The 20297-nt window shown below is 38.4% G+C and overlaps 1 pseudogene; it reads right to left on the bottom strand.

The window, feature by feature from the left end:
- Positions 1–7424: 7424 nt before the first annotated feature.
- On the bottom strand, positions 7425–8323 carry LOC147489047 (protein FAR1-RELATED SEQUENCE 5 pseudogene; annotated as a pseudogene).
- Between the last annotated feature and the right edge of the window lie 11974 nt (positions 8324–20297).

The following is a 20297-nucleotide window of genomic DNA, read 5'->3' as shown; positions in this document are numbered from 1 at the left end:
TCTTATATTGTTATGATGATTTTAGAATTGCTTAAATTGTTTGATGTTTCATTTCGGAGGGTTGTGTGACAGCATAAATGGGTATAAATTTATCTAGTTTTTGAACAATGCAGTTTTTTAAAGCAATGATTGGTTTTAATTCTTGGGATTTATATATGATTTCAATATTATCATAAAATGAATCTTTTTTCCATTTCATTTTCACATCTACATAAATTGTTTTCTGTGTGTAGTTAGGAATAATAAGTTGTTGTATTAAATTTTTTAGTAGTTTAAGATTGGGTTTAGTTATGAACATGGTTTGAGATTAGAAATGTAAAGGGTTTTAGGAAACTGACCTTGTCTCGTTCATACAAGTGTGGCAAAATAGTTTGGATGGTCAACAGAGGGCTGGGCATTGTTTTGGGCGTTTTATGTCAGGCGGAACGTAAAATCAGAAGAAAGAGGGAATTATAAAGCAGCGATGGCGAGTACGTCGAACAAGAATGAGGAAGAAATGTCGTTGTCAGGTTCTATGCTTGACCGTTCTTCACGTAGAACATGACAATGACATTTCTTCCTCATTCTTGTTCGACGTATTCCTTTTTGTTTTTGTGTTTGTTTTGCATTTCACTGTGTATATTTGTCTTTGAATTTCTTGTTTGCCATGGAATAACATTTAACATTATTTTTTTATTATTGGCATGAGTAGAGCATTCTCATAATATTTATTATGGTTTAACTACTTATAATATTTTATTGTCTCGGCCTTTTTCTATAGTTTTGTACTTTTATTGATATGTAATATTGTTTATTGTTTATGTTTGTTTGCTGTTTGATATGTTCATCATTGGTTCATTGCTTCAAACTAGGTATGGTAGGTGGTGTGAGTACTCCTTTGAATGGTGTTGACAATAGAAAACAGAAGAGATCATCCCAAATTAGATGGTTTCCTAACATGGAAACCATTTTGGTAAAGGTATTGTTAGAGAAGTTAGCTAATGGGGGCAGGAGGGTTGATAATGGGTGGAGGAAAGAAAGTTTGAAGCGTACTGCTGATGAAATCAATTCACGACTTGGCATGAATCCTGTATCTGACAATGTAAAATCAAGGTTGAAAACAATGAAGGTTGCTTGGTTAGTTGCCAAACATGTAGTCGATACTAGTGGGTTTGGTTTAGCTTTCAACAAAGAGACCAAGAGAATTGATGCGGATGATAATGCATGGGAGAGTTACATAAAGGTAATAAAATATTCTATATATATTTTCTTTGTAAATTTTTGGGGTGTCATATTGATTGATATATTGTGGGATATAGGCTCATCCTGGGGCAAGTAGTCTTAAGCAGAAGATGTTTCCCTTCTATGATGAATGTTGTATTCTTTTTTGGAATGGCCATGCAACTGGAGAAGGGGGCAATACTGGGTTCAATGATATGGAAACAGATTCAAGAGGTTAGTTGATTTTGAAGTAAATAGAGTTGATTTTTGTGCATCTAACTTGATATGAAATTAACTTTTTGTTTCTATAACTTGTTTAGATAATGTTGAAGAAACCCAAGGAGGTGGGGGTGATGCACCTGAAGTTGCTGAGAGCGAAGTTGGTGGTGCTGCTACTTCTCAAACTGAGAGTGTTCAGAATACCACTACACCTACTGCCAAGAAATCTAGGAAGTCTCGGTTCTTTGAGGATATACCCGAACCTCCTTCATTTAAGGTATTCACTGATGCGGTAGTTGAATTAGCCAAGGCCTTGAAACCACCAGAACTTATACTAGTAGTAGTTGCCCCAAAGCCAATAGAATTGTTGAAGGATGCTTTGCATTCTCTTTCGGATATGAATCCGGAACTTTACCTAAGGTCACTTGACTTGCTAGCAGTCGATGATAAGCTAATGGAGGTCTTCTTGGGCCTTGAAGAGGATATCAAGGCTGCTTGGTTGTTTAGGAAGCTACACCAAGCAGGTCTTTGAGGCAACCTTGTTAAAAAGGTTTTAAGTTGGCAAGTTACAACTATATTTTGGCTATTACTTTGTTTTTTTTGGATTTATGTTAAGTGGATTTGTTGTTAAATATATTTTGCAACTATATTTTAAGTGGACTTGTTGTTAACTATATAGGTCTTTTGCAACTATATTTTGGGTATAACTATTACTATGATATATTATTGTTAAGTATGTGTGTGGTGGTGTGAAGTGTGGAGGAGTGGTGAAGTAAGTGTGTGTGTGTGTGTGTGTGTGTGTGTGTGTGTGTGTGTGTGTGTGTGTGGTGGAGTGGTGAAGTGTGTGTGTGTGTGTGTGTGTAGTGTGTGGTGTAGTGTAGTGTGGTGGTGGTGAGTGCTGAGTGGTGAGTTTTGTAGTGTGTGTGTGTGTGTTGTTGCTGCTGAGTGGTGAAGTGTGTGTGTGTGTGTGTGTAGTGTAGTGTGGTGGTGGTGAGTGGTGAGTGGTGTAGTGTGTGGTAAGTGTTGAAGTGTGTATGTGTGCGTTGCTGCTGCTAAGTGGTGAAGTGTGTGTGTGTGTGTGTGTGTGTGTGGTGTGGTGTAATGTAGTGTGGTGGTGGTGAGTGCTGAGTGTTGAGTGGTGTAGTGTGTGGTGGTGGTGGCTGTTATTCCTGCTGTTGCTGATGGTGTGTGGTGGTGTGAAGTGTGTAATGTAGTGGTGTGTGGTGTGCTACTGCTGGTGGTGGTGTGTGGTGTAGTTTAGTAGTTGTCAATTGTTGTTGGTGCTGGCGGTGGTGGCTGCTGCTGGAACATGCCACCCACAAATTTTGTCGAAGTTTGTCAATGAGTTTGTCAGAGTTGTAGATCAGTAACAATAGATTTTATGGTAGTTTTGAGTTTGTCAGAGTTGGAATGATTGTTTATGTTTGGTTTGTTGAGTGTTGTTATTTATATCATTGGTGATTACTTGTTTATTTGTACTTGCATGTATTAGATAGTTTTGAGTTGGTTTATGTTTTTCGCGAGGAGGGGTGGTTTTGGACAGTTCTGTCATAGTTTGAAATAATGCATTTGTTATGTTATGTTGGCGGTGGGTAGAATATGAGAGAATGAGGTACATGCCAAAAGTAGGTGTTTGGTGAAAGTCACTATTTTAAGATTTGGAGACTAGGTGATCGAGCTTCTACTGAACTTGTGTTTCTACTCAATGCACTTTAAAATTTTCAAATCTTATAGGATTCAACTAAAGAAATGGGATAAAGTGTTTGTTTGGGTTCCAACCATAGGTTAAGATGTTAAATATGACAACATTTTTGTGGCCATTTTGTATGTTGTAAAATTAATTGTATGTTCTCTGGCCATTTTCTAATTTGTATGCTTATTAATTAGATATGACAATGCGATGGACAACTAAGATGGACAATGTTCCTATCGATACATTTCATAACAGGTACTTCTAGGTCATAAGAATGAGAATGAATTTCTTCTAATATCAAAATAGCGTGCAAGATAAACACTCCAAAACACATTTGCATTTGGTATCGACTTGACTATTAGTCATGTAACTCAGCGAGTGAAGACCTTACGATGGATAGCAAGTGATATTGCTAGTGTAACTATGCAACAGGGGTTTGAATGGAGTTATGAAGAACAAAAGATCATAGCTAGCAACGAGGTTTGGGATCAAGCCATAACACGTGATCCGAGTATGGGAAAGTATAGAAATAAAATTTATCCAAGGCACAATGACATTTTATATGTGTTTGGATAACAATGGTTGTTAAGGTCTACTGCACTTTGACTTTATTTTATGGTTGTTTCAAAAGACACTATTACTATTAATGATGAGTTGTATTGTCTTTAATTATCTTTATTTTGTATTTTATTTTTAGTTTTTTTAGACTCTATTGAGTTTGAAAACAAAAAAATATATATTTCCAAAAAGTTGAAAAATTATTTGCCATGGGAAAAAAACCATGTAAACAAACACTAGCAAAACTAGCAAATCTCATATTTTCCCACTAGAAATTTTTGCAAACAAACACTGGCAAACTGAAAATTTCGCACTACAAATTAGCCTAGCAAAACTCGAGTGGGAAAATGCTGGCAAATATAATATTTTCCCACTAGAGGTTTGCCACTAAACACACACAACCTTATGTTAGAGTCCGGATTCAGAAAGGTTAACGCACAAGGTAACTTGTGTGGGTACACACTATCACGTTAGATCTTCTTTAGGATTGAGATTAGATAACAACTCATTAACACTGTTTTCTTCCTTGTCACCGAAAATATAGCAATCAAAATCCTTTGTTTTTGAAATTAAACCAAGCAAATCGGCAAGAGAAAGAATGTGTTATTTCTTCCAAATCCTTTCCTAAACAAATTCTTTTCCTAACCGAAAAATAAAAGACTATCTTCTTCCCACCCAAACATACACTTCGGATTTGAAAGTGATGCATCACTCTATTAATTTGTCATCACAAGGGCTATGAACGTGTTGTCAACCATTGTCTCCTAATTATGTTGACAAGTTTGGCCGTCGTTGCAATTAATGTGTTTTACTACTAGGAATGAAACTCAGATGACTTGAGATTAATACAATTTCAATCTATTGTTTTATTATATCCTATATAGAATGCTCATTTTAAATTGGATCAACACTCGGAGGTTGTGATAGAGAATTATAAATTCAATATAGAAGAAATTACAAAAAATGACAAGGACCTCATTAAAATCTAGTATAAGCTTAAGCACGCACAATTACATCAATAAATCAATATGACATCCGAATAATTATCACATTCTAAATAATCATCAATAGGTCCAAGTGAATCATGCACTAAATAATTGAACTGTTGCGTTGAAACAATTTAGGAAAATCTAATACGACACTAAAACATTTATCTAAGAGTGTTGGATGACTTCTTCAGATTCTGATAACCAATTCATTGTTCATAATGATTGTTCCTACATGAAATTAAGAATTGGTGTTAACATATTTAAGTTTGTAAAGAGGAGCATCACGTAAAACATGATACATAGATTGCAAAATAAGGCACTTAACGATTTGGGTCATTCAGATCTAGAAAAAAAATTCCATGACCTTGATGCGAACTTTCGTTACGCTTAAAAATTGTTCCATGTGAAATACAAGCAGTCTATGGTAACCATTTCACCAAAAGTAGTTTATAAAATTAAAGGTTCAAAGCATACAAGTCGATAATGGGGGTTTTGAGAAAAAATAGTAGTTCTTTTATGATACGCATTACTATTCGCAACATAATACTGGTTATCAACAAACCTTCCAAGTTGTCCAAGCAGTCCATGGTAACCATTTCACCAAAAGTAGTTTATAGAATTAAAAGTTAAGAGCATACTAGTCCATAATGGGGGTTTTGAGAAAGAATAGTAGTTCTTTGGGGATACACATTACTATTCGCAACGTAATACTGGTTATCAATAAACCTTCCAAGTTGTCCAAGCATTAGAGACCGCTATTCATTCGAGCATTACTAATTTTATTTTGTGAAAACATATTGCAAATATTTGAATTGATAATGAAAAAAAAAACGGATTGAATTGGTGGAGTTGATTGCTAGGTGCAACAACTGAGAATGGGCATTGCAAATCATTGTCACCCAAAGTTGTAAAACTATGTCCATCCATAGTTGAATATGTTTGCTTGTCTCTCAGGTGGGAACTCTGAGAAGTTCATCAAAGTAGCAAAGTTAAACACATCATATCACAACTATTGTTAACATCATATAATGTCAGACTAATATTACCTCACTCAAAGAACTAAACTCAAAATTTGTTAAGTTGGATGGACGATATTGATGGCTGCCACAACAAACAAATAATATTGGTTAGAAAGAAATAATAGTGTAACCAATTAAAGATATGATAGATCAATACCTCCTCCCTAGTTCTTCAAGTTTCTAACATTTAATTGAATTGGTTGTTCCAAAGTCTCTAATTGATCATCAATTCTTATAGGAGAGTCTTGCAGACCTTATCCTACACAAACTATACACCCAAAAATTTCATAATATGTATTATCTTACAGTACAGCAGGAACCAAGTAATAAGACTGCGAGTATTTATATATGCAGTAAAAAATATAGTTACTTACCACCAATCTCTTGCTTTATTGGTCCATCATAAGATAGAGTCCTTGTACTGCTACTTGTTGCAACCAAAGTTTTTGATATATATTAGTCAGTATAAAAAATTTAATGGTTCCATCAACGTGAAAAAAAAATAGTGACTAGTAAATACCTGGAAAACACCTTAGATCTTTTTGATATCTTCAAGTTAGGACTTGACTTTTTTTATGTCTACGAGTTAGGACTTCTCTTCTTCTTGGGAGGCTTGTCCATACATGACGTGATTCATTTTTTTCTATCTTTATGCTTAGCAACAAGTAGATCGAGTAAATGCTTTTGCTCTTGTGTGAACAAATCTATGTATATTCTTGGATTTTAGTAGTTTTTACTTCTTCAACGAAATCCTTATTTGATCGAACTGACATTTGTTTATATGCAACTTCAACTTCTTTTCTTGCATTCTGCAAAATCTGAATTGCTACCAAATACATTTCTTTTGACGTTGAATCTTTTGCTGCAATATTAATTGCCTCTTGACAAAGTTTGCTATACCGAACAGTGACGGTTTCATGACAATCAGCTTGCATCTTTTCACCATGAGCATCAATTACAAACCCCAACTTAGCGTCTCTTGTCCACCTTTAATAATGTAATGTGTTGGAAGCTTACGAACATCTTCAACTAAGAAAATATTCAACACGTGCCTACACAAATATCCTGCAAACTCAAATAACTGACAGCTACACTTTGCAATTATGTTAGAAGAATCAAATGTGAGTGTACGAACTAACTGTTCACAGTCTTCTCTCCATACATTGTAAACAACCATTGCGCCATTCTCTTCAAATTTTTTTGTGACGGTAGGAAATACTTTGAACAAACTAATCTTGAAACATTTTAAAAACTGATGACCTTGTATAAAACTCAGCTGCATCCTTTTCAATACCAACTGAAAACTTTAAAACTGGTTTCATATAGTTTGTTGTGGGGCATCATTTTCTTTCTCCCTTCTGTCTACTACAGCTTGTTTATACTGTTTCACAAACTTGTATAAAGACATTGTTTCTTCAACATAGTCTTTGAAATATGCATTTATGCTTTCATTTCTCTATGTTGTGTACATAGATCCACAAAAAATATCACGTGCATAAGCTGATGTCCACTTTTCTTGTTTTCTATACAAATTATCTACCCATTTGTTCTCCCTCAATTCATAACTCTCAAGCAGTAACTTCCAGTTAGATTCAAACTCTTCCAAAGTCTCATTTCCATACAAAAAATTATTAAAATTGCAAGTAAAAGCAGTATTTCCCATAACCGAATGAGGCAAATGCTTAGGAGCATTTTGTGTTATGTGCCACAAGCAATACCTATGGCGAGTACCCGACAGAACATATTCTATAGCTCCTCCGATCCAATAACTAACTCTTGATCCTTGAGAATTACGTTCGGTTGCTTACCACCCATTGCCCTCATCCATGTTTTCATTACCCAAATAAAAGACTCTTTTGTTTCTGAATAAAGAAGTGCGCCACCAAATAATACAGTCTGAAAATGATGATTGATACCGACAATATATGGGGACAAATGGCATACTGTATTTATTTGTCCCATATGTATGATCAAAGCAAACCACGTCACCAAAATGGTGGTAGTCAATTCTAGATCTAGCATCAGCCCAGAAAAAAGTTAGTCATGCAACTCTCTGAATCAGCCTGCATTATATAGAAAAAGGAGGGATTCTCTGATTGTTGACGCTCAAAGTAGTCAAGTAGAGCAGCGACATCTCCATTTTCAAGTTCTTTTTGACATTTTAAGCTTAAACAATTCAACGCATCTCTTCAATTGAAACCGACATTATGACTCCCACCAGCTTCCTGAGACATGAACTTCATAAGGAGTTTTACTTTGACACCAGCGACACTCATATTCTGAACTACTTGCTGCTGCCCACCAGTCATTTTCTTATGAGATCAAAGATTGTGTCTTTTGCTTGGAGTCACTAGATTATGATTGTGCTCCTGAACTACTTGTTTGACAACCCATTTCTTATTTCTTTTCCTTATTGACATCATCGCTTTGCATCCTATTCTTGTATCTGTGCGAACCTTCGTTCTTTCTCCTAAATCTCCTTGAGCATTCTGTAATCCTTCAAGAGAGCAACAAAACATCTGACCAATTAACTCATTCAAATGAGACCTAGATTTACATGTTGATGATCTCCGGATACTAAATCCCTCATGTTTTGCATATTGATTGTAAAAATCATATGCTTCTTCTTTGGACTGGAACTCCATAGTAACATAAAAACGATACTCATTTGCTATCTCGTCGTCTTCGGTATAGTAACTCGTGATGTCTACTACATCTGCATCTTCTTCTTACATTCCTCCTTGATTTTCCATCTCATCAATCTCTACATAATTCTCATTTTTTTCTTCATTAAAAAAACAATCAACAAATTCTTCGCTTCGGATTTCTTCGTCCATTTTTTAACTAAGTTCCGACGACTCTACATTGCAAAAATTTGTATTAGTGCATACTGATAAACGCTATTTTATGCGAACGTTTATTTGGTTTTCAGTTACTTATTTTCTTAAGTCCGAGGTCCATACCCACGTCCCAAAGTCCGAAGTCCAAAGACCCAAGTCCAAGTCCAAATTCCAACGTCCGTATAGTCGTACATTTTAGTCAAGTTACCTTACTCACGTGGGATTGGTAGGATAGGTCGAGTAAGGGATCGTCCAAACCTTAGGGCTCAGATAGGTTCACAACTGGAATTACAACTTTTAGTGAGTAGGATTTTTAGGTTTCTTTTTAGTTGGTTTTAATTAAATTAACGGTAATGTAAATTACTACGGCGATTAAATGTAGGTAAACAAAATTAGAGAAACAGGGAGAGAGTTAATCATGCTCATGCAAGAATCATTTTTCAACAGTTTTTATTACCAAATCACTACATCTCTAGTTCGTCTCGTTTCGGAGACGACGTCGAGTATTGATCCCTAGTGCATGCCCACATCTCTAGGTCGCATTTCACTAGCATAAGGAGTTTCAATAATACCTCATCTCTGGTATATTATTTCAGGTCCTGACTCGATTTCACATCATCTAGACGAATTGGGAGAGTCAGTGTCGACACGGATAGTCGCGCGACATTTTAGATCGCTAGCGAGATCATATCTGGAGCATCAGCACTCCAACTTTGTACAGTCTCAGTCATTTTGGGACCGGATGTTAATTCTATGCCTAATTCCTAAGTAGTGATTCTAGAATATTAACGAGTCAATCCGGATTTTCACACGAGCAGCATAACCCTCCCCGAGGGGATTAGCTCATCATCATAGAAGGAATAATAAAACTTGTTGTATACATTAAGTAAATAAATGCGGGACATAAATTAAACTAGAAAAGAAATGATCAAGTATTAAGGGTAAAATAACTTATAGTATTTAAAAATTTCTTTGAAATGGAAATGGCGGAATGTAAGTACTGAAGAAAAAAAACTAAGCGTAGCTAAAGCATTAATATGCTGAAGGGGTAATAATGAAGGCGACCCCCTCATATATATAGGCTGGAGACTGAAGACCCATTTAATTTGATGTTGTTTGTTTGCTAATTGAGTCGTTCAAAACTTTGAGAATCAAAGTTTTGTTTTTTATTTTTTTTTTTCTTTTTTTTGATTAAATGTTTTGTTTGTTAGCTCATTTCAATTCAAACCACCTGGTTTGAATTGGTACGTGTCTTCTTTCTTGCCAGGTGGTATCAAATTGAAACCATCCTTTGCCACCTGCCTATGCTGACTCATCATGCCTTACGGGCCCAGAGTGTGTCGATGGCGGTCTTGCGATTTTGGCGTTTTACGACTTTTGTCCTTTGCGAGAGTTAAATTCAGCCTCGCTATATATGGCGCTTCACTAGCCAACGTCGGCATCTAGATTTATCCGATTTGAGCTTCGGAAGTTTCACCTTCTTTATATGTGGGCCCGCTACGCATTGGTTTTGTTCTTTTGGAAACTTCGGTTTTAGTCAGGCTTTGTTGGGCTTCACGGGAGTCGAGTGGGAATTCCAAATATTCCCAGATTCTGTACTTTGGCGGCTTCACTAGCCAACGTCGGCATCTAGATTTGTCCGATTTGAGCTTCGAAGTTTGTCTTTGCTTCTTTATATGTGGACCCGCTACGCCTTTGGTTTTGTTCTTTTGGAAACTTCGGCTTTAGTCGGGCTTTGTTGGGCTTCCGCGGGGGTCGAAATTGGAAACTTCAATTATTCCCCAGTATTCCCGTGCTTTGATGCATGTTTTATCACTATATTTATTTTAATTGCGGAATCCCCGCAAAAGTACAAAAATATAATTATTACATGATTATTAAACACATAATCGACCAAAATGCTATGTCTCTCCGGGGTTTAATATTACGGTTTTGGGTGCTTATCACACTACCCCCAAAACAAGACACTTTGCTTGTCCTCAAGCAAAGAAGAGACATTAAAACGATAAGTGGTCAAAAATGTGTTGTCCTAAGCTAAATCCCATTTCGCAGAGTGCGGTTGCATTGACCGTATGCAACAAGGCCTTGAACCATTAGGAATTCCCTAGTGGACGAGTTATAGCCTCGTGAGAGTTTTCCAGAGAAGATACTCACAAACTTCATTTATATTACCACGACTCAGTAACTAAGGCTTGTTTCCTTAATTAATCTCAGGTATCTAGACATCTCACTAGCAGGGGAAACAAGGATTTTATCCTTTCGAAATTCAAGTTAATATACATACAATAATCGAAATATCTACATATGAGCATGCATGCAGTGATCTAATAATGAAATGTACTGAAAGCGGGGCGTTTAAGGATCCTTTGGATAAGCGTCCTTAAGTAGGTTCTCACAGGTATGTGTCGAAACACAATTTCTCTCTTATTTTTCCACTCAAGCTTTGCTATCTCCAGTGTGCAGTGGGCACACGTTTCCTCACATACTCAATGACAGTTAGAGGAGCCGAGGTCGAGAAGTCACAACTACTACTTATTATCACACTATCCCATTCCTAATTGAGCTAGAGGTCTTTATTAGGTGTTATGGGGATTAGGTGGTAGTGTAGAAGAAAATGGAATAGAAAATTAAAAAATGATAAGTATGAGAGAATAAAGTCTTCGAGATATTTATACTAGAGATTCTTATTTTCTTTCCTGCTTCTAACATGGGTTTCCATACTTGGATTTTTCAAGCTTTTGTATTCCCTTTTGATTTGATTTTTTGGGGGGGAATTCTAACCTTGACATTTCTTTTGATTTTTGGAAACATATTTCTATTTCTTTTGATTCTGAAACAGGTAACTGATTTTGATTTGAGACAAGTTTTTTTTTTTTTTTTTTCCTATTTCTCATACTCATCATCTAGGTAGGCTTATTTATTTGTGGTTACTAGATGGTAATGATTTTTTTTTTTTTTTTTTTTTTTTTGGTGAAGTAGAAAGGATTAATGAAAGGTTAGATTAGATATATATATATATATATATATATATATATATATATATATATATATATATATATATATATATTTTTTTTTTTTTTACAGTCGCGAATTTTTGGCTATATCGATCCAAAGAAGGCCTAAATTCTCTATGATTTGGGTAGTGATCAAGTAAGTAGGCGTGTGAACTTCTATTCGGAAGAACTACTCCTCCGTGTCATTACTCATATATCACACATTTTGGCTTTTTGGTTAGATTCTTACGGGATATGGAAACTAAGTTATCTAACCGTGGGTCCGAAACTTCTTCACAAGCTGTACATTTAATGATAGTCGGTGCATGAATGCTCATGAAAAGATGTAAAACTATTGCATAATTATTAAATTAAGTTTCTAAGAACAAGTCATAATTCGATGCTAGGGTGAGATTTCTAAATATTTTTCATCATAGAAAGAGAAACGAGAATTTGTCACTAAATACGTTTATTTAGACATTAAGTAAACTATATACAACTATGCATGCCTAATTTTTGCAAAAGGTTCTCACCACCCCCAAACAAATCGGACATCGTGTCCTCAAAGTGTTAAGAGGAAGAAAGAGTATACACGGAGAGGCTTTGAGCAAAAATAAAGTGACATCTTCCACGAAATTTATTGTAACACACTATATATTATACATCATAAAAGTAGAAGCATCGTTAGAGTAGCACACCGTTAGGTTATTTATTTATTTCACATCAAAGCGTAAAACAAATATGTACATGCATTAACTCACATTGCCCCATCCTTGAACCGGGGGATAGTCCCTCCTTGCCTCGTCCCCTAGAAATGTCATTCCTTCGCATCCCGCCAATCTATCATAGCTTTCCGGACTTCACTCCACTTCCTCTTCTTTGCATTGTCTAGATGAGCTATCATTTTATCATCATCGGGAAAAGAACGAACTTTCTTAAGATACCTTGTAGGCGTGTCCATGTCCAAATCACAAAGAACGAATTATCTTGTTTGTTGGACACATAGAGTCGACCTTTACCCAAATCTGAAGGTGGCTGCAAACTTCGAGGAAATGCGTCCTCACTATCCCCGCAGTCAATGGCGGCGGGGGTGATATAGTGTTGCCGAAAAGACCGAAGCCTTCTTAAGATTCTCAATTACTAGTTACAATGTCGAAGGTGGTATGTTCTTTGGGCCAATGCATGGAATGTCTTACATCGACTTTGATGTAGTGGAAAAATGCCAATCCCCATGATGTTCGGAAGAAATAACATGGCGGTTCCAACATTCATGGTCATCTTGCGGCTAGTGGAATAGTGAATTTCGCCATCGGCCCGCCCGGCCGCGTTCTTTGGCGTAAGCAAGGCCATCGCCATACGGGCAGACAAAATCTTCCCTAGAATAGTCATTAAGGTCATTCTCTATCATGTATTGAATGGGGAGATCCGGTGAAGAGGAGGGAAGGTCTAGAGCCATAGCCACCGTTGGCTCATAAAAAGCGTGTCGGGTGTTACCAATACGTAGTGTAAACCCATTCAAAGGGAAACCCCGGACACCGGTAGATCTTCCATGTTATCATAAAAATAAAACCGCCAAACACGGGGAGTATGTCTACTCCGGTGTAGAATGAGAGTTCCAACCAACTTGAGTGATGTAGTCTCTCGAAAAAGATGTCCATATGCTTGGGAGAATTCAAAGAATGAATGGAAAGATTGTTCGGAATCATCTTTGGAGCTTCCATTGTGTGAAAAAATGTGACATGTTTAGACAAGGATAAACAAATATTAGAGTATGATGAGAATAATTAAGTAAAACAAATTACCATCACGAAAATTAAAAAAAAAAAGAAAATGATAAATAATATAAAATTGCAAAATTTAAATGGTTTCATTGGCCCAAGTAACGGCGAGGATCCTTTTGTGGGAGGGATCCGTTTATAAGATTTTCTATGCCGTCAATCCGTGCAACAGCCTGTTGCAACATTTTGCTTTCTGTCTGGTAAATCTCGGCGTGGTTCTCCATTATGAGAGTGTGATTTGCCAAGAATTGGTTATGGCTGTGCAAGAATTGTGCTTGTTCCTCTTCGTTTATTGTCCGCAGGTCCTGAAATTCAAGATGGTTGGTGATAATAATGTTCTGACGTTTGAATAATGTCATCAGTCCTTGTTGAATTAAGCGAAGCCCTTCCATGGGATTAAATACGTTGCATAATGCATTTTCAGTAAAGATGTTGTCGGTGGAACAATCTTCGTTTGGTCCTGTACCGACATGGTTCTTTGCGACGTCGGGGTTCCAGAATCCGTTCCTACATCTTGAGTGAATGGTAAGAATGTTGGTACATTCAAGAGGTGTATGAGGAGAAGTGCTAGAAAAACCCCAATGTATCATGATAAGTGTCACAATGGTTGGTAAAGGAGCTGCCTTTTTCCCGCACGCGTCGCGATCGCATTCCAGAGAAATTTAATAATGCAAAAATCATTGCAGTTACTCTGCAAGACCCAGAGTAAATGGAGGAGGGGTTTGGTTATTTAGAAAGTCTTAGAGGTGCCAATGACATTCAGTCCCAGCCATTGAGTTACTGCTAGCTGGTTCCGTCGCACCGAGCGCTGATACGCGCATTTCCCGTCGATGTTGTACTTTCCCTCGATTAGCGTGTCGATCATTAGGTCGTAAGTCCGTGGGTACACGGATTGCTGCTGAGTCAGTACGTGGTCGACCAGTGGAATGCCTGTGATCCCGGAGAGCAACACCGGTGTGACTTCATGGCGCACACCCTCAATGGTGACCCAAAAATGGTTGCCATTAAAGCTTCCATTGTCGTAGAATTTCATCACCAAATCCTTGGAATAAAGCCCTCCATTGGCATATAACAAACTCTCCCATCCTCTAGAGTGAATTTCGTGATCAAAGAATGGAGCAAACATCCCATTTTCAAACAAATTCCCAAAAAAAATTTCAACACAAATCCGCCTGTTTCCGGCCATTCTGGTCGGGTCGTAGAGAGGATGGCTATTGATTACTGATGAGAGGGAGAATTGGGATGATCTGATGGAAGGAAATCTTGATCGGAGCTGTGAGGGTCTCGCGCGAGACCTGGTTTTAGTGTGGGCCTGTCTCGTGCAAGACTAATTCGAGAGGGGGCAAGATCCGGTTTTTTAGGAAGACGAATCGTGTATTTGTGACGCGTGTTATCGGGTTTTTTGGGTTTAAATGGACCGAGAAAGCGATATTTTGGTTGGGCCAAAAATTTTCTCGAAGCCCAAATCAAGCCTAAAGCCTGATTTAAACCTAAAAATCTAAATGCGTACCCATGACTCGTTTGGACTCTGAATTGGACGAATGAGATGTCGAAATGATCGGCACGAAAAATTCTATCCAATTGTATGAGTCATTCTTGAAAGTCACATTTTTTTTTTAAAGAAAAGGAGAGTGTAAGGGTTTTATTTACATACAAGGGAGATATACGTGAAAAACACTGGATGTCCAGGGGAGTCACCATCTTAAATCATAGACAACTGTCATGTAAACTCCAGGCTTAACCCAATCCAGCCAGACTGTGGCTTCACCTCTATGTATTATGGGGTTAGGGGCAGGACGGTACCATCCTGGATCGTGCGCGCTACGGTCTAATAAAATTGCCCTTATTACATACGGCTATCCTCAAACCGCCCCAAGGGACTCAAAGTAACCAATTCTAGGGTTGGTCTGATGGAATCCATTGCCCGTTTGTGTTCCAAGTATGCAACATCTGAGGTTTGACACGAATCCCATGTGCAAAACTTAATGCAAAGGGAAAAGGCAACAATATAAACATATTTACAAGGTGAGTCTTTTAATGTCAGATCCTCAAGACGAATCGAGTCTTTTAACGTCAGATTCTTAAGACGAATCGAGTCTTTTAACGTCAGATTCTCAAAACGAATCCCAACCTGTGGGAGAAACGGCGGCGGCGAAGATTATCCTCTGCGCGGTGGTGTTAGACAAAAGTATACCTTAAACCGGGCTAGTATCGGATAGGAAGTCCGGGCTGGAGGCGCGAAGGGTGTTTGGCAATGCATACACCAGCCCATCCTTCCTTTCAACGTCGTTTTTGAGCAAAAAGAACTACGACCATTTCCTATTAAGTGATGAGTGAGACTTACACCAAATGATTAGTTGAAGTTCGCGAGGTAGAGAGTAGAAAAGGGAAGAGAAGGAAGGAGGTGAAGTTTTAGGTACCCATCGTTTACCGAAAAGCACGTTTGCTCGTGTTGCAGAAGACATTTATACTCAGTTCTGTAAAAGAGTTTTTGTGGACTAAGGTTCCGGCGCTTGCAACCACACACTTCAAAGAACTTTGGAGATCATAAGATAGAAGATGGCCCAGCTACCAAAATGGCATACTCTCTATAGAAACAAGATTGAAAGCATGCCAAAACGAAAACATCTAGTCTATGTATCTTTGGATTCTCAAGAAGAGTCCGCTCAACATCCGGTGGCGTAATTAAGTGGTAATATTTTAGGCGTTGTCCATTGACTTGAAATTATTTGTTCTCTTTTGGATTAAGCAAAGAGATTGCCCCATAATGTTTCATAGGCGACCTGATGAAAGGACCGGACCATCGTGTTTTCAATTTACCGGGGAAAGATGTGTAATCACGGAGTTGTGCAAGAAAACTTTTTGGCCAATTTTGAAATCCTTACGCCAAAATGTGCTTGTCGTGCACTCTTTTCATATTAGCTTTGTAGGATTTGGAGAGATCATAAGCATCACTTTGAATCTCCTCCACTCATTTAATTGCGGTTTTAACTTCTCTTTGCCTCGATGATATTGTAATTGAGGCTTTTGATGGCCCAAAAGGCACGATGCTCAAGTTCAACCGGGCGGATGCAAAGGTTTTCCAAAAACAATGCGGTAAGGAGACATCCCTATAGGTGTCTTAAATGCTGTTCGGTATGCCCACAAGGCATCCGATAAGCGGAGAGACCAGTCCTTCCTTGAGGGGTTGACAGTTTTCTCCATAATAGACTTTATCTCTCTGTTGGAGACTTCCACTTGGCCACTTGTTTGTGGGTGGTATGGAGTAGCAATCTTGTGAGTAACTCCATATTTCTTCATTAAAAACCCAAAATTTTTGTTACAAAAATGTGTACCCCCATCACTGATGATAGCTTTGGGGACACCAAAACGAGAGAAAATGTTTTCTTTTACAAATCTCACGACAGTCTTATGGTCATTTGAGCGACATGCGAGTGCCTCAATCCATTTGGACACATAGTCTACAACGACTAAAATGTATAGAAAACCTTGAGAAATAGGGAAGGGTCCCATAAAATCAATGGCCCAAACATAAAAAATTTCCACAATTAAGATAGGATTTAGGGGCATCATATTTCGTTTTGGTAATTCGACCTAGGTGTTGACAACGAATGCAAGCTACGCTAATATTAAATTGTGCATCGCGAAAAAGGGTAGGCTAGTAAAACCACATTGTAACACCTTGGCCGCAGTTTTCTTTTTACTGAAATGACCTCCTTGTTCATGGCAAAAGGATAATACGTCGGTGTGTTCCCAGTCGGGAATGCAACGACGAATGAGTTGGTCGGAACAATACTTAAAGAGGTAGGGTTCATCCCAGAAATAATATTTTACAATGGATAAGACTTTTTATGATCAGGACGTGACCAAAAGGAGGGGACTTCCTCAGTAACTAGGTAGTTAACGATATCCGCGTACCATGGAGATGAGAAAATAGAGTACAAGTATTCGTCTGGGAAGGAATCACTGATAGCTTCAGAATCACTATCGATGTCACCAACCAACCTTGATAAATGGTCGGCTACGACATTTTCGGTTCCTTTCTTGTCTTTGATTTCCAGGGTGAATTCTTGTAAGAGAAGGATCCAGCGGAACAATCGTTGTTTTGCGTCCTTTTTCGCGAGTAAGTACCGAATTGCGGCATGGTCAGTATATACGATGGTCGATGTTCCAACTAGGTAGGAGCGAAACTTATCCAAAGCATAGACAACAGGTAGGAACTCTTTCTCAGTTGTGGTATAATTACGTTGAGCGTCGTTAAAAGTTTTATTAGCGTAGTAAATGACAACGGGTTTGTCGTCACGTCGTTGGCCTAGCACGACACCAATAGCAAAGTCGCTAGCGTCACATATTAGTTCGAATGGTTGAGACCAATCGGGGTTGAATGATAGGAGCGGTAGTCGAGGCGGTTTTAGAGTATCAAAAGCTTGTTTGCAATTGAAATTGAAGTCGAATCGCATCCTTAAGCGGGGAGATTGGTTAAGGGGTAAAGCAACTTTAGAAAAATCTGAATGAATCTCCTAAAACCAGTATGGCCTAAAAGGCACGGATATCATGAACTGTACGTGGGAAAGGTAGCGAAGAAATTTTAACAATTTTAGCTTTATCGACCTCTATCCCGTCTTTTGAAACAATATGACCTAGAACAAGTCCTTTGGTAACCATGAAATGACACTTCTCCCAATTGAGTACCAGATTTTTCTCTTCGCAACGCGTTAATACTTTAGAAAGGTTGGATAAACAGTCGTTAAAGGAATTTCCGTAAATGAAAAAGTCGTCCATGAAGACTTCCATATAACGTTCCACCATATCACTAAAAATGTGAAGCATGCGGCGTTGGAAAGTGCACGGGCATTACAAAGACCAAAAGGCATTCGTCTGTATGCAAAGGTTCCAAAGGGACATGTGAAAGTTGTCTTTTCTTGATCGGCGGGATCGATGACAATTTGGAAGTATCCGGAATAGCCATCAAGAAAATAGTAGTAAGCATGACCGGCTAAACGTTCAAGCATCTGGTCAATAAATGGGAGAGGGAAGTGATCTTTACGGGTTCTGGCATTAAGTTTGCGATAGTCAATGCAAATTCTCCATTTCAAAGGAATGCGAGTGGAGATGCACTCACCATTTTCATTTTGTACAACTTGAATGCTGGACTTTTTGGGAACAACATGGACAAGACTAACCCAGTCACTATCTGAGATAGGGTATATGATACCCGCATCAAGTAAACGTAAAACTTCCTCTCTCACTACTTCCTTCATGGCGGGGTTAAGGCGGCGTTGTGGTTCTCGCGATGTCTTTGTGCCGTCATCAAGATGTATACGATGTGTGCATATGCTAGGGTCTATCCCCTTGATATCATCTAAGGACCATCCGATAGCGGAGCGGTGTTCACGAATGACATGAATCAAACGTGTCTCTTCGTCTATAGTCAAGTGAGCAGAAATTATTATAGGGTGACTACCATCGGGATCGAGATGCACGTACTTCAAATCAGGGGGTAGAGGTTTTAAATCCGGAGTTGGGGGATTGGGGATCAAGGATTTGTGAGGGATCATCTCTTCAATGGAAAAGAGCGAATCCGATTTTTCTGAATTAGTTTGCACCGAAGCATTAGGGTCAAATAGTGGTACTGACTCTAATAATGCATGGACATCCCTTATGTACGAGTCATCGTCAAACTCCGGATTATCAAAAGAAAGAAATTGGTGTATCTCGACTGGGGGAAAAGAGTTTGTAAAATAATCATGTTCCAGACTATCAACCAAGCTAATCTCGCCCTCCATTATAGGATCGGGAAACTGTTTCATTAATTTGAACACGTTGAGTTCGACAGAAAGGTTCCCGAAAGACAATGTCATTGAACCGTCCCGACAATTTATGAGAGCGTTGGCAGTTGCAAGGAAAGGACATCCCAAGATGATAGGGATGGAGTCACAGGCTACTTCAAGATTCTAGAGAATGACAAAGTCAACTGGGTAGTAAAAATCTTGGACCTTTACTATAACGTTCTCTACTATGCCTTTTCGGTACTTGATGGATTGATCCGCGAGTTGCAGAGTCATATTAGTAGGTTTCAATTCATGAAGACCTAACTGCTTAAATAAGTAGTAGGGAAGTAGGTTAACACTAGCACCTAGGTCTAAAAGTCGCGATGGCGGTATACTTGTGTCGCCAAACGTGCATGGTACAGTTAATTCGACACGGGTCCTTGTACTTTACCACACCATTGGTAGTGGTAATCGAGGGAAACCGCTTTCGATGAGGAACGCTTGTTGAGGTACATTAAATGCGTCGTTTGGTGGTGCACATGTCCTTCAAAAACTTGGCATGCTTGGGCAAATGCTTTAGCGCATCTAGGAAAGATAAGTTTATGGTCAAATTTTTGAAGGTTTCACGGATCTCATCAAAATGTTCGTCATGTTTGTTCTTTACCAAACGAGCAGGGAATGGAGCTTTTGGATGAAATCGCGTATAAGGATCAGTGGTATCTTTTCCTAGGGACGTAGGTGTAGATTTTGAAGGTACAACTTCGTTCGTTATAGGTTGCGAGGTAGGCGTTGGAAGGACGTCAGTCGTGACTTCCGTCGATTCCTCGTCTGGCATACGTATATTATTATCGATGGTTCGGCCAGAACGAAGAGTGGTGATGGCATTTACCTCACCCTGGCTTGGATTACTAGGTCCTGGTGTATTGTTAAGTTCAAAGGCAATGTTTGTAGGCTTAGGGTTTGGAACTGCTTGGCCAGGGAACACGCCCTTTTGACTTTTATCCCGAAGCTAACAAACCAAGAGATCATTGGATAGAAGCTAGGATTTGATTCTATTGATTCATGTATGTCGAGAAAGTTTCACCCATTTTATCGGTACGTGGATTGTACCAAAGGAGCAGCAGGAACTAGTTCACGGTTATTATTCACGGGTTGATTTTGGTAGCTATATCCTTGGTTAGCGGGAACAAGGTTGCGGTTGTTTTGGTACCCCATATTTGCGTTGTTGGAAAAATTA

Source organism: Coptis chinensis, chromosome 7 (assembly GCF_015680905.1).
Source record: "Coptis chinensis isolate HL-2020 chromosome 7, ASM1568090v1, whole genome shotgun sequence".
NCBI lineage: Eukaryota > Viridiplantae > Streptophyta > Magnoliopsida > Ranunculales > Ranunculaceae > Coptis > Coptis chinensis.
This window is presented reverse-complemented; position numbering and strand designations above follow the sequence as displayed.